Raw genomic sequence first — 13,156 nt, 5'->3', positions numbered from 1 at the left:
ACACTTGACATCACTTATCCCTCAATCTTATTTATCATTTTACTATCTCATCCCAAATTTCTTCTTTAATCGTCCCACAATCTTATTTCTACTCATGATTCATGGCCAAAAAGATAAGATTATGGTAACAATTTTTTTTTCAATCCAAATTGGATTGTATCCGTTAGATTATAAACCCCTCCGAACTAACCAAACGCCCTGATATTTCATATCATAGACAACAGAGTTAAGACATACAGCACGTCGACGCCATCAGCAAACAATGGACTGTTGCATAACTTGCATCTATGCAACTTTTGGTTTTATTCAAGCAAAACATAGGATTCCCTAGTATTTATATTATATAAAGAAAATGTACCTGTTTCTTTTTATCATTCTCACTTAGAGTGTTAATTTTATTCATATGTAGAGAAAATCTTCTTAAATTTTCAATTTATGTAAGAAAAAATATAGTCATGTGGGTATTGTTTAATTCGTCTTAATTAATACTTTATTAATATCGTGCATAGAGTCTTAATACTAATATATAATGAAATATATTTAATTTCAAAGATGTGCATTGTGAGACGCATATAGAAAATTGAGAAAGATAAAAAAACAGAGGGAGTAGTTCATAGCATAAAAATTAGTTTAATTACTACTCGTACTTGTAACTTCAAATACAATACTTGCTCTGTTTCTCTTATCGTACAACTTTTGATTATTACACTATTCACACACACTCTATGCATTTTGACCATATTTTCTATATACATTTGGGTTTTTCAATGAATATTTTCATAATATCAACTAATTTTGATAATTTTTATAAATATATAATTAGAGATATTTATAATCAAATATGTGTGTCGGCAAGCATGAAAAACGAAATATTGCATTTATTTTAGAACAAAAAAAAAAATTGGTAATATTTAAACAAAGGTTTTGTTAAATAACGCCTCATGTTTTCTTACTAATACTTTGTATTTTTGTACAAAAATATGAGTCTTTTTTTCTGTTTCCCTTCCATTTCCCATTCCCCTTTCATCCGTCCTCCATCCTCCTCAGTCCTCACATCTTCTACCCTCTCATCTTTCACTTTCATTCACTCTCTCTGATCCCTTTCATTTCCTGATGAGCACAATATGTGTGTATAAGGCTGAGTAACGCTTTACAAGTTACAACCGAATGTAATTAAGTTTGCAAATGCCAAATTGCAATAAGCTGGAAAGTTTCTAAATACGAAATAATGGGGTGACAAAAGTATGTCGCAAACAAACAGAAATCAACTCCGGGAAAGCGTGACTGCGTGAGCATCTCTCTATTTACACTTACGCCAAGATTAATTTGAAATTCACTGACATGTTTCAGAAACAGGAAATTGGAACTTGGAACTTGGAACAGTCATGTGCCGATTTGCGTGTGCCATTGTATACAGACAACCAAGAAATATAAGGCAGGTAGAATATTCAAGATTAAAAGTGTGTTCTTTTCACATTTATAACTCTTAACTAAATTGAACTTATTTAATTTGAACTGATATAATTTTCAAGGGTACAATATTCAAGATTAAGGATGCGTTCATTATATATGGTGATAAAAATTATAAAAAGCTAATATTGTTATAGTATTTTCTAAAACGAATCTTATGTTATAATTTTTATAAATTTAATTCTTATATATGGAAATATATATTTGTAGTCAGTGAATTTTCGTAAAGTGTTTGTGTCATTCTTGTTGAATTCTATTTTATTTTGTGCAAGTTACACACATTTAAGAGGTGTCAAAAACAGCCTCGATCCACAGGTCCACCCACATCCGATGCATCCAATTTGTTCTGATCCGACATAATTAGGTTTTCCAACCGATTCATTCCGATATAGAATTGACCCAACTCTGATATGCCCGAACATGTCAAATATTAGTCTAGTAAAAACACTAGATCAACTACAAGAGGGGGAGGTGAATTGTAGTTGGGGAGATTTTCAAACTTTTTGCGGATAATAAAACTTCAAAGGTAATAATGAAGAGAAATAATACAAAAAAGAACGCAAGAAGATTCTTTTAACAAGGTTCTCTTCCTCAATTCTTCAGGAAGAAACTTTGCTTTTTTATCTATAAAAGTTATTACAACTTATTATAAATCAATCCTCACTTAGTTCCTCTAGGAACCAGTTTCTAGTCACCTTGTTCCCCCTGATGAACACGTGACTTTCCTCACTTGACTTCACTAGAAGTCTTCTCTTTCTCTCTTCTCTTTCTCTTTCTCTCTTCTCACTCTTGAAGACAAGATTTAAGTTCTCTCAACCCACACTCTATGAATATTACAATAATGAGTATGTTGAATAAAGAAGAAATTACAAGAAAAACTTTCTAAGTAATGATTGGCTTTTTTCGCTTGAAAGTTCTTAAGTTTTTCTTCAAATAATTTCTTCCTTGAATAGTTGCTGCAATACTTCCTTCATCTGGACATGATGTGCTCCATGTTCCCCTCAAATGGCGCGAGTGGAGTAATGGAGATCATGGCCTGATTTTCGTTGCACTTCTCCACTCTTTTTGCAACGGAAATAAACTACCTCCATTAGCCGTTAGTGGGAGCATCTTCAGCGAGTTGGTTGGAGAGCTTCAAGGGATCAGCTCCACATTGTATGCCACGCAATTTCCAACTAATTTTCACGCATAACAACAGCAATAAAATATCTAATAACTTAAAGAATCGTTTATCCAAAGATTATGAGTTACTAGAATATTAAAAATACCATATGATAAAAATTCAAAGTGTATAAACTAAATATCTCGACTTAGATTAAATAATTAATCTTTCTCCACACGATATAGATGCCAATTTGAACATTATTACATTATTTTTGGTTTTTTAAAATTTTCGCTTAAATAAATACTATATAGTAAAATTAACCTAAGTATTTGACATCATCAAAACATGGAATACAACAATATTCCCCCTTTTTGATGATGACAAATAATTGACAAAAATTAAGAAAAGCAAAAGAAAGAAATAAAGAATTATGAAAGTTATGAAATAAATTTTAAGACACTCTAAAACTCAAAAACTCTAAGACACTAAACTGTGACTAGGAACAAAGATCATGATCCTAGGAACAGAGACAAAGATCATCAAGTAAAGCAGTAGAGACTAAGGAAATTTCAGAATTTTTTTTTTTCAAGTGCCAATACATATTCCCCCTTTTATCATCATCAAAACTAAATAGTGAAACCTGCAGCACTAGTAGAGTCAACAATCTTAAATTAAGGTAAGTAGCTCTAACATATTATCTGAGAATATTACCCATCCACACATTCCAAGAGTAATAAACACAGGAACAAGCACAACATATCAGTAGTATATCAGGAACATAGTTCAAAAAGCAAAAGAGAAGATAAAAAACAGAAAAAGGAAAGATGCATATATTGAATTTCTTGTGATTGCCACAAGAAAAGAAAAAACAAAATAAAGTACAATGCAATTGTTTGTCAAATATACAACCCAAAATCAAAATAGAGAAAGTCTTAAGTAGAAGGGACTGGGATGAGGGAAGTTCATGAATGGGAAAGTAGGCAGCAACACTATCAATGTTGGTACAAATGTTGGAGGCACCCTTATTCATAACATGAAGAAGCTGATCATTTTGAACATCTTGATGTGCAATTTTAGCCTCCAAAGCTTGCACCCTTGTTCCTAGTAGAGCAATTGAAGCTTGAATCTCCTTGAGTATCCCATGCAGACCCGAAGTAGAAAGAAGACAGTTGGGGAAGCTGTTTTTGAAGGACCTTGATCTTTCTCCAGATCAATCATGATCCCACTAACTGGGTTCCTCCTAGGTCCAGCAAGTCTCTGGCTCTTCCTAACAGACTGCTTGACCCCAGATCCTACTTCCTATTCTCTCTTCCTCTTGCTAGCAGGCGTTCTTCACCTTAACCTTCACCTCTTCAACCTGAAACCCCAACACACCCCCATTAACTTGTAAACTCAGGCGGGAGAGAGTGTCTTTGGTTAGGTAATTCTCGGGTTCTAGGGCAAAAGAGGGTTTGGAGGGCAGTTTAATCTTGCACTTTTTAAAATTATGGTAATAAGATTACCATAACCAATGCGAATTTTGTGGGTAATGCAATGAGTAAGGTGATTTATGATTAGGGTAGGGAGATTGATGTGAATGTTGTTGGCTAGGCAATACATGAGAGAGAGATCAAGGAGATTGGCTTGGGTTCTTTTTGAGATGCGAGGAACAAGGAACCGCCAAACGAGTTGGAAAAGAAATTTGTGAGAAGTACTAAGGTCTTTTTGATCAATAGACAGATCAGAAGGATAACCATCAAAAAAAATTAAAATTTTTTCTCATTTTGGGCCCCATCCACATTTAATTTAACCTTCCCCTTCACATACTCCTTGTACCCAGCAGCAGGTACATGGAACCACTCACTCAGTTTTGTTCATCAAACTGAACCACATTTTCCCCAACAATAATGATACATAAACCATTCGTATTGACAAACTTTGAACAAAATTCGGTCATCTCAGTTTCATATAACCCCTCATCAACACATAAAAATACCGACCACTTTTGAAACTTAACTACATCAAGAAATTCCGTCCACTTCACTTTATTGCACCAAACAAAATCCACACAAAAACCAATTAAATGAGGATTTGGACTTTTTACCCCTTTTCGTGGGAATTTGAATTTCCTTTTCTACTTCTTCTTCTTCCTCAATTTCATCTTCCAATTGCTTGGAAGAGAGTTCCAATTCCACCGAATTTTCCTTGCATGCAGAGGATTCTTGGCTTGAGAGCTCTGTGCCATTGTCGCTTTCATCATATCCATAAAAGGAGTTTTCTCTTTTGGAAGAGGAAGAGTTTCAGTGCTTGAACGTTTGGGTGCCATGGAGATTAGGGTTTTTGAGGAGAGAGAGAGAGTAGGTGGAAATTTCGAATGTGATGGTTTTTCAGAGTCAATAGTAGCGCGAGTAATGGTGGTATGGAGGGAAAGATTTATGAAGGGGATTTTATGCGTGTTTCAAGAGGGATCATTTTATTGTGGTGCTTTCCCCTTTTCTCAGACATTCAATTTTTCAAAAGGGCATGCATTTTAATTTTTCGAACCAATGCAACGTATGAAATGAGAGAGAAAAAAATAAAAGAAAGAAAGAGAAATAAAATAAACATTTTAGCAAAGAAAAATGAAGAATATTTGAACTCATGCATATGATACCTTCTAACTAAGTTGTACAAGTACCGTATTATTTTCAAAGTACTAGTGAGGACACTAAGGGGAATATTATGAGACTAATGTGCGTTCTCAACCTTAACTAAGGTGTATGAATAAAATTCATAAAAAATGCAGGACACATTTAGTAAGAATGTTACTTAGGGGGATAAATATAAAGGCATTTTCATATTATTTTGATCATCCCTAGTTCCAAGCGAATCTTTTCACATCGATCTCTAGAAAGTGGTCTGGTCAAGATATCAGCTATTTGATTTCAGTGGGACGAAATTCAACTTTGACTAAACCTTTTTCTACATTGTCCTTCAAAAAGTGATGACGAATATGAATATGCTTAACCTTTGAATGATGTACTGGATCCTTGGAAATATATATTGCACTAGTGTTATCACAGAATATAGGAACACACTTATATTTTATGCCAAAGTCGCGTACCTGTTGTTTAATCCATAATACCTGGGAACAACAAGCGGCTGCTGCTTCATACTTCGCTTCAGCTGTTGAAAAGGCAACAATGTTTTGTTTCTTTGAACTCCAAGAAACTAAGCTTGTTCCTAGGAACTGAGCAATTCCCGAAGTGCTTTTTCGATTTACCAAGTCTCCAGCATAGTCAACATCAGAGTAGCTAACTAGATTAAAGATGTCACTTCGAGGATAGAACAAACAAAAATCATCACTTCCTTTCAAATTCCTAAGAATTCTTTTGACTGCTGTCAAGTGTGATTCCTTAGGATTTGATTGGAATGTCGCACACAAACCAACACTAAAGGAAATGTCAGGTCTACTAGCAGTTAAGTAAAGTAGGGATCCAATCATACCTCTAAATAGTTTCTGATCTACAGATTTACCACTTGGATCCTCATCCAACCTTGTTCTTGTTCCTATAGGAGTGTGGTTGGTTTTTGCTTGTTCTAGCCCATATTTTTCCAGTAGTTCCTTCACATATTTTTGCTGATGGATCATTGTTCCTCTTTCAGTTTGCTTGATTTGCAAGCCAAGAAAGAAGTTCAATTCTCCCATCATGCTCATCTCAAATTCACTACTCATTAGATTAGCAAATTCCTTACAAAGAGATTCGTTAGTAGCACCAAAATTATATCATCTACATAAATTTGTACTACTAGAATGTCTGTTCCTTTAGATCAAAGGAATAGGGTCCTATCAACTTTATCTCTTATGAAATCATGTGATAACAAGAATTTTGAGACTCTATCACACCAAGCTCTAGGAGCTTGTTTCAGCCCATAAAGATCTTTATCTAACTTATAGACGTGGTTTGAAAGATCAGGATTTTGAAATCCGGGAGGTTGTTCCACATAGACGTCTTCCATTAAATATCCATTTAATAAAACACATTTAACGTCCATTTAGTAGAACCTAAACCCCATAAATGCAGCAAATGCAATCAAAATTCTAATAGCTTCTATCCTAGCAACAACAACAAAGGTCTCATCGAAATCAATACCTTCTTGTTGATTGTACCCTTTAGCTACAAGTCTTGCTTTGTTCCTTATGACTGTTCCATGCTCATCCAGTTTGTTCCTGAAGACCCGTTTCAGCCCAATTACCATTTGGTTCTTAGGCTTGGTCTCAAGATGTCAGACCTTGTTCCTCTGGAACTCATTCAGTTCCTCTTGCATAACATTTATCCAGTCAGACTCTAGTAGGGGATCATTGTGATCTTGAGGTTCTGTCATGGACAGAAAGGCTTGAAATGCACAGAAGTTCTTGAGTTGGGATCTTGTCTGAGTTCCCTTCTCAATGTCGCTTATGATCAGATCCAGTGGATGGGATCTTAAGTGTCTCCAGGGCCTTGGTTCAAAACTCCTTGTTCCTGTTCCTTCAACTTGAGGTTCTCCAGTTATTTCAATTTCTGGTTGTATTTCTTCTACTTGTGTTCCTTCATCTGCTTGTTCCTCGTGAGGAATAGGCTCAGGAAAAGTCATCTCGTTTTCATGATTATGCTTCTTATCAGTACCTACAGGTGTTAGTTCCTCATCAACGTTGGCTGACTCTTCAGAACGAGTCAATCCAATTTCAAAATCCTTTTCGTAACATGGTTCCTGCAGAGAGTTAGTTTCATCAAATATGATATGGACGCTTTCCTCAACACACATTGTTCTTTTGTTATAGACTCTACATGCTTAACTATTTAAAGCATATCCTATAAAAACAGCTTCATCACTTCTAGCATCAAATTTTCCTAGATTATTTTTACCATTGTTGTGTACAAATCATCTACAACCAAAGACTCTAAAGTAAGAGATGTTGGATTTTCTTTCTTTGAGTAGCTCATAGGGGTTCTTTAAGGTAATAGGTCTCAGCATGACACCTATTGATGATATAGCAAGCGGTGTTTACTGCCTCTGTCCAAAAGTTCTTTGGACGATTGTTGGTTATTAGCATAGTTCTAGCCATGTCCTCCAAAGTACGATTTTTCCTTTCTACCACGCCATTTTGTTGTGGGGTCCTAGGAGCAGAGAAGTTGTGATCTAGTCCTTCATTGCTCCAAAAATCATCAAACTTGGAGTTTTCAAACTCCTTACCATGGTGAGAACATAAATGTTCAATTTAAAACCACTTACCCTCTGAATTCTTTTAGCAAAGGTCAAAAATTCATCAAAAGTTTCATCTTTGCTACGAAGAAAAATAACCCAAGTGTATCTTGAAAAATCATCAACCATAACTAGTACATATCTCTTACCTGATCTGCTTTGGATACGTACATGGCCACATAAGTCCATGTGAATCAATTCGAGTGGACTTTGTGTACTTACCATCTTCTTTGGTTTGGATGAAGATCTAACATGTTTTCCTTCTGCGCACGCGCCACAAACTTCATGATTTGAGATCTTGATTATTGGAAGACCAACAATTAAATCCTTACCACTTAGCTTGTGGAGTGGTTCCTTATTTATCGCACTTAGACAAGTCAGATTGTTCCTAGGAACCAAGTTCAGGTCAACAACATAAGTGTTTCCCTTCCTAGTTCCTTCTAGAATCTTGGTACATGTACCTACATCACTTACTACACAACATTCATTAGTAAACTTTACATTGTTCCCCTTGTCACAAAATTGAGAAATACTAAGTCAATTATGTTTCAAACCCTCGACTAAAAATACATTATCTATGGAATGTGATTGAGATTTCCCAACCTTACCTATAGCTACTATATTACCTGTAAGATTGTCTTCAAATGTCACAATTCCTCCTTCATAGACTGAAAGTGAGAGAAATTTTATTTTGTCTCTTGTTATGTGCCTAGAACAACTGCTATCGAGGTACCACAGGTTGTTCCCCCTCACTTTAGCTTGTATCTAGAACAATTAGTCAGTGGTAGGAACCCAGTCTGACTTGGGTTCCTCTGTCAGGCTTGAGTTCCTTTTAACTTTCCACACTTGCTTAATCAAGCAAGTGTTCTTTTCAATATGTTCTTCTATGGTGGAACAGTCAAACACTAAGTGACCACTTTTCCCACAGTAAGAATATACTCGGTTGCTTGGCAAATCAATATATTTTTTCCTTTTTTTTTTCTTCTTATAATTGAAATCTAGTCCATTTCTTCCTTCATTTTTATACTTTTGTATCCAACTAACTGGATCAGTAAGTTTTGTTCTTGAAGATTCCAATTTCCCTTTAAGTACCATATTTTCATTTAAAACTGTATCGTATTCAAATTTCAATTTTTCAAAATCTGTTCTGGTATTTTTAGGGGAACTGGTTCCTTCAGGAACAAATAGTTTCAATTCTGCCATCTCCATATACAAGAAGTAGTTTTCATTTTTAACATGTTCAAAGGCTTCTTGAATACTTCGGTCTTCATCAAAAATCTCAAAGAACGTTTCCTTAATACTTGTGTTTAACGTTTTAAACCAGTTTGAATGTTATTTGGTGAATTTCAAGGCATTCTCTATATTCTCCTCTCTAATGCAGCTTGCCTTGTAATCATCCAAAGTCTCCAAAAGTAGTTTTATAAGTTCGCTCTTTTTATGTTATGATAACTCTTCTTCAATAGCATACACATACCTTGTTGTTTGGTAAGTCCTCTTCATCATATGTCTTTGCCATGAGACATAGATGAGCGGTTTCTTCTTCAGGCTATATTCCTGCTCCTCGTCAGAGTCGGATTCCCCCCATGCTGCAACCATGGCCCTTCTCATTTCAGTTTTTGAGAAAGGCTTTTGTTGTTCTTTCCCTTTATCCTTGTATTTTCCTTTACCCTTGTCATTTTACCAAAGTGGGCACTCCTTTATAAAGTGATCAGGACTTCCACATTTATGGCAGCTTAGCTTTGTGGGCTTTCTCGTGCTCTTCCCTTTGTAGTTCTTATTAAAGAACTTCTTGAACTTTTTCACGATCAATTATGCTTCTTCATCATTCGTTTCTGAATCATCTTGTTCTTCAGATTTTAGGGCCAAAGCTTTAGGTCTACTAGGATCAGCCTCATGAGTTCCTAGGTGCAACTCATGAGTCAACAAGGAACCTGCAAGTTGCTCGATGTTAAATGTGGTGAAGTCGTTGTTTTCTTGCAAAGATGTGACTTTCGCCATTAATTTGTCATCCTGTGGGAGACTCCTTAGGACTTTTCGAACCTGTTTCTTTAGAGTGATAGTCTTTCCTAGAGTGTCAAGCTCATTGATAATATTGGAGGATCTAGTGAGCATATCTTGAACTGACTCTTTAGGTTTCATCTGGAACAACTCATATCTGTGCATGAGCATGTCTATCTTTGATCTCTTGACTTCGCTTGTTCCTTCGTGAGTAATATAACCTGTAGAAGTTCCCACATTTGCTTGGCCGATTTGCATCCCGTGATTCTATTGTGTTCATAGGGACCAAGACCACAGTGGAGAATCTTCTTGGCTGAATTGTTCATCTCCATCTTATCAAAATCCTCTATATCATATTTTGAGAGAGGTTTGGGAACTGACTCACCTTTTTCATTCTTCACTGTGACTTCAAAGTCACCGATTTCAATGACTCTCCATACTTGATAGTTTTCAACCTTGATGAAGATTTCCATACGATTATTCCAGTATGGATAGTGCTTGCCATTGAACATAAGCGGACGTTGGGTTGAGTAACCTTCGTCTAATCTTTCTCTCGTAGTGTTCATGATTACTAGGAACGTACTAGCTCCCCAGTGTTAACTGATTTTGGAGGAACCATACTCTGATACCAATTGTTAGTTTAGTAAAAACACTAGATCAACTACAAGAGGGGGAGGTGAATTGTGTAGTTGGAGAGATTTTCAAACTTTTTGCGGATAATAAAACTTGAAAGGTAATAAAGACAAAATAATACAAGGAAGAACACAAGAAGATCCTTTTAACAAGGTTCTCTTCCTCAATTCTTTAGGAAGAAAACTTGCTCTTTTATTTATAAAAGTTATTACAACTTATTATGAATCAATCCTCACTTAGTTCCTCTAGGAACCAGTTCTTAGTCACCTTGATCCCCCTGAACACGTGACTTTCCTCACTTGACTTCACTAGAAGTCTTCACTTTCTCTTTCTCTATTCTCACTCTTGAATACTAAGATTTAAGTTCTCTCAACCCACACTCTATGAATATTACAATAATGAGTATCTTGAATAAAGAAGAAATTACAAGAAAAACTTTCTAAGTAATTATTGACTTTTTGCGCTTGAAAGTTCTTAAGTTTTTCTACAAATAATTTCTTCATTAAATAGCTGCTGCAATACTTCCTTCATCTGGACATGTTGTGCTCCATGTTCCCCTCAAATGGCGCGAGTGAAGTAATGGAGATCATGGCCTGATTTTCGCTGCACTTCCTCCACTCTTTTTGCGATGGAAATATACTACCTCCAATAGCCGTTAGTGGGAGCATCTTCAGCAAGTTGGTTGGAGTTTGTTGGAGAGCTTCAAGGGATCAGTTCCATATTGTATGCCACGCAATTTCCAACTGATGATTTTCACGCATAACAACAGCAACAAAATATCTAATAATTTAAAGAATCTCTTATCCAAAGATTCCAAGTCACTAGAATATTAAACATACCATATGGTAAAAATTCATAGTGTATAAACTAAATGTCTTAACTTAGATTAAATAATTAATCTTTCTCTACCAGATATAGATGCCAATTTGAACATTACATAATGTTTGGTTTTTTATAATTTTTGCTTAAATAAATACTATATAGTAATATTAACGGGTTTTTCACCAAATACCCTGACAAAAAAATTTATTCACCAAATACCCCAACTTTTTTCAAATATCACCAGATACCCCTAACTTTTTAAAAAATTCACCAGATACCCTTACTATTAACGGACGTTAGTGCTCCGTTAGCCTGTATTTACATGTTTGCCATTAGTCAACTTAATTAGTCCTAAGTCAACCTAATTAGCCCTAATTAAGCCCTAATTAACCTAATAAACCTAATTAATTATCCCTAACCCAACCCCCAAACCCTAGACCCACCATACCACCCAACCCCAGCCCCAGCCCCACCCCTCCCCCTCGCCGGCAACCTCTCTCCGTCGCCGGTAACCCCCTCCCCCTCGCGCCGCCTTTCCGGCAGCCCTCTCCACCTCCCTCACTCTCCACTCTCGTCGCGCCTCCCCTCCCCCATGTAACTAAACCCTCACTCTCGTCGCACTCCTCTTTCCGGCAGCAGAAACAACAACGAAAATAACAGCAGCGAAAACGCGAAGGAAGGGGGAGGGGAGGCGCGCGAGAGTGAGAAAGGGGGAGGGGAGGCGCCGACGAGAGTGAGGGAGGGGAGGCGCGACGAAGGGGGAGGGGAGGCGCGCGCGACGAGAGTGAGGGAGGGGGAGGGGGCTGCCGGAAAGCGCGAAGGAAGGAAGGAGGGAAGGGGAGGCGCGACGAGAGTGAGGGAGGGGAGGGGGTTGCCGGAAAGGCGGCGCGAGAGGGAGGGGGTTGCCGGCGACGGAGAGGGGTTGCCGGCGAGGGGGAGGAGGGCTGGGTGGGGGGGCTAGGGTTATTGGGGGGTGGTGGGTTAGGGGAGAGGGAGGGAGTTAGATTAGTTAGGTTAGTTAGGGTTTTTTAGGGTTAATTAACACTAATGACTAACGGAGTTAACTGCCGTTAGTCATTAAGGGCATTATTTGTCAATTTTTTTAAAATTTGGGGTATCTGGTGATTTTTTTTAAAAGTTAGGGGTATCTGGTGAATTTTGAAAAAAGCTGAGTATTTGGTGAATAAATTTTTTTGTCAGGGGTATTTGGTGAAAAAACCGTAAAATTAACCTAAGTATTTGACATCATCACAACATGGAATACAACATCACACACACACACACAGATAAAAATTCAAAGTGTATAAACTAAATGTCTTAACTTAGATTAAATAATTAATCTTTCTCTACCAGATATAGATGCCAATTTTCGCTTGTAGTCATGCTTTGGAGGTTAGTGACGCGTCACACCCGGTGATGTACGTTGCACCTTTCGATGCTGGGGTGAGACAAGGTCGCGACTCGCGAACAACCTTCTGCTTATGTTGTTTCGCGTGTTTTTGACGGTTACTCAAGACATTGTTTCGTTGTGTTTAACGCGATATAGTATGATACATATGTATATATGATATACATACGTATACATACGTATATATATCTCTATTATATAACGGAAGGGGGGAGCTATGGTGTCCTCTTTTGAACTGACTATTTTGCCCCCCTTCCCTTTCTAAATTACAAAAGGAATCTCAAAATTAAAATCGAGACTAAAAAAAAACTACCGAAAATTAATTTACAACACTCACTCACAAATCACTTAAAAGAAGAAACTTTACAAATCACTCATACAATTAAAAAAATCATGTTGCAAATCATTCAAATAATCAAAAAATTTTATTAAAACTCAAAATTAACATGCAAAGTAAAACTAATAATCTAGAACATCAATACAAAAAAAAACATTTACTACAAAAATTTACTTACAAA

The 13,156-nt window shown here is 36.6% G+C and overlaps 1 long non-coding RNA gene across 2 annotated transcripts in view; it reads left to right on the top strand.

The window, feature by feature from the left end:
* Window positions 1-979: 979 nt before the first annotated feature.
* The window catches only part of LOC130591267 (uncharacterized), an 18,237-nt gene continuing 6,060 nt past the window's right edge, over window positions 980-13,156 (top strand). For both annotated transcript variants that reach the window (XR_008969064.1, XR_008969063.1), the window contains exons 1-2: window positions 980-1,288; window positions 1,357-1,439. This is a non-coding gene — a long non-coding RNA (uncharacterized LOC130591267). The remainder of the gene's footprint in view (window positions 1,289-1,356; window positions 1,440-13,156) is intronic.

Source organism: Beta vulgaris, chromosome 4 (genome assembly GCF_026745355.1).
Source record: "Beta vulgaris subsp. vulgaris cultivar EL10 chromosome 4, EL10.2, whole genome shotgun sequence".
Lineage (NCBI taxonomy): Eukaryota > Viridiplantae > Streptophyta > Magnoliopsida > Caryophyllales > Amaranthaceae > Beta > Beta vulgaris.
Note: the sequence above shows the minus strand (reverse complement) of the source record. Positions and strands in the feature narration are given on the sequence as shown.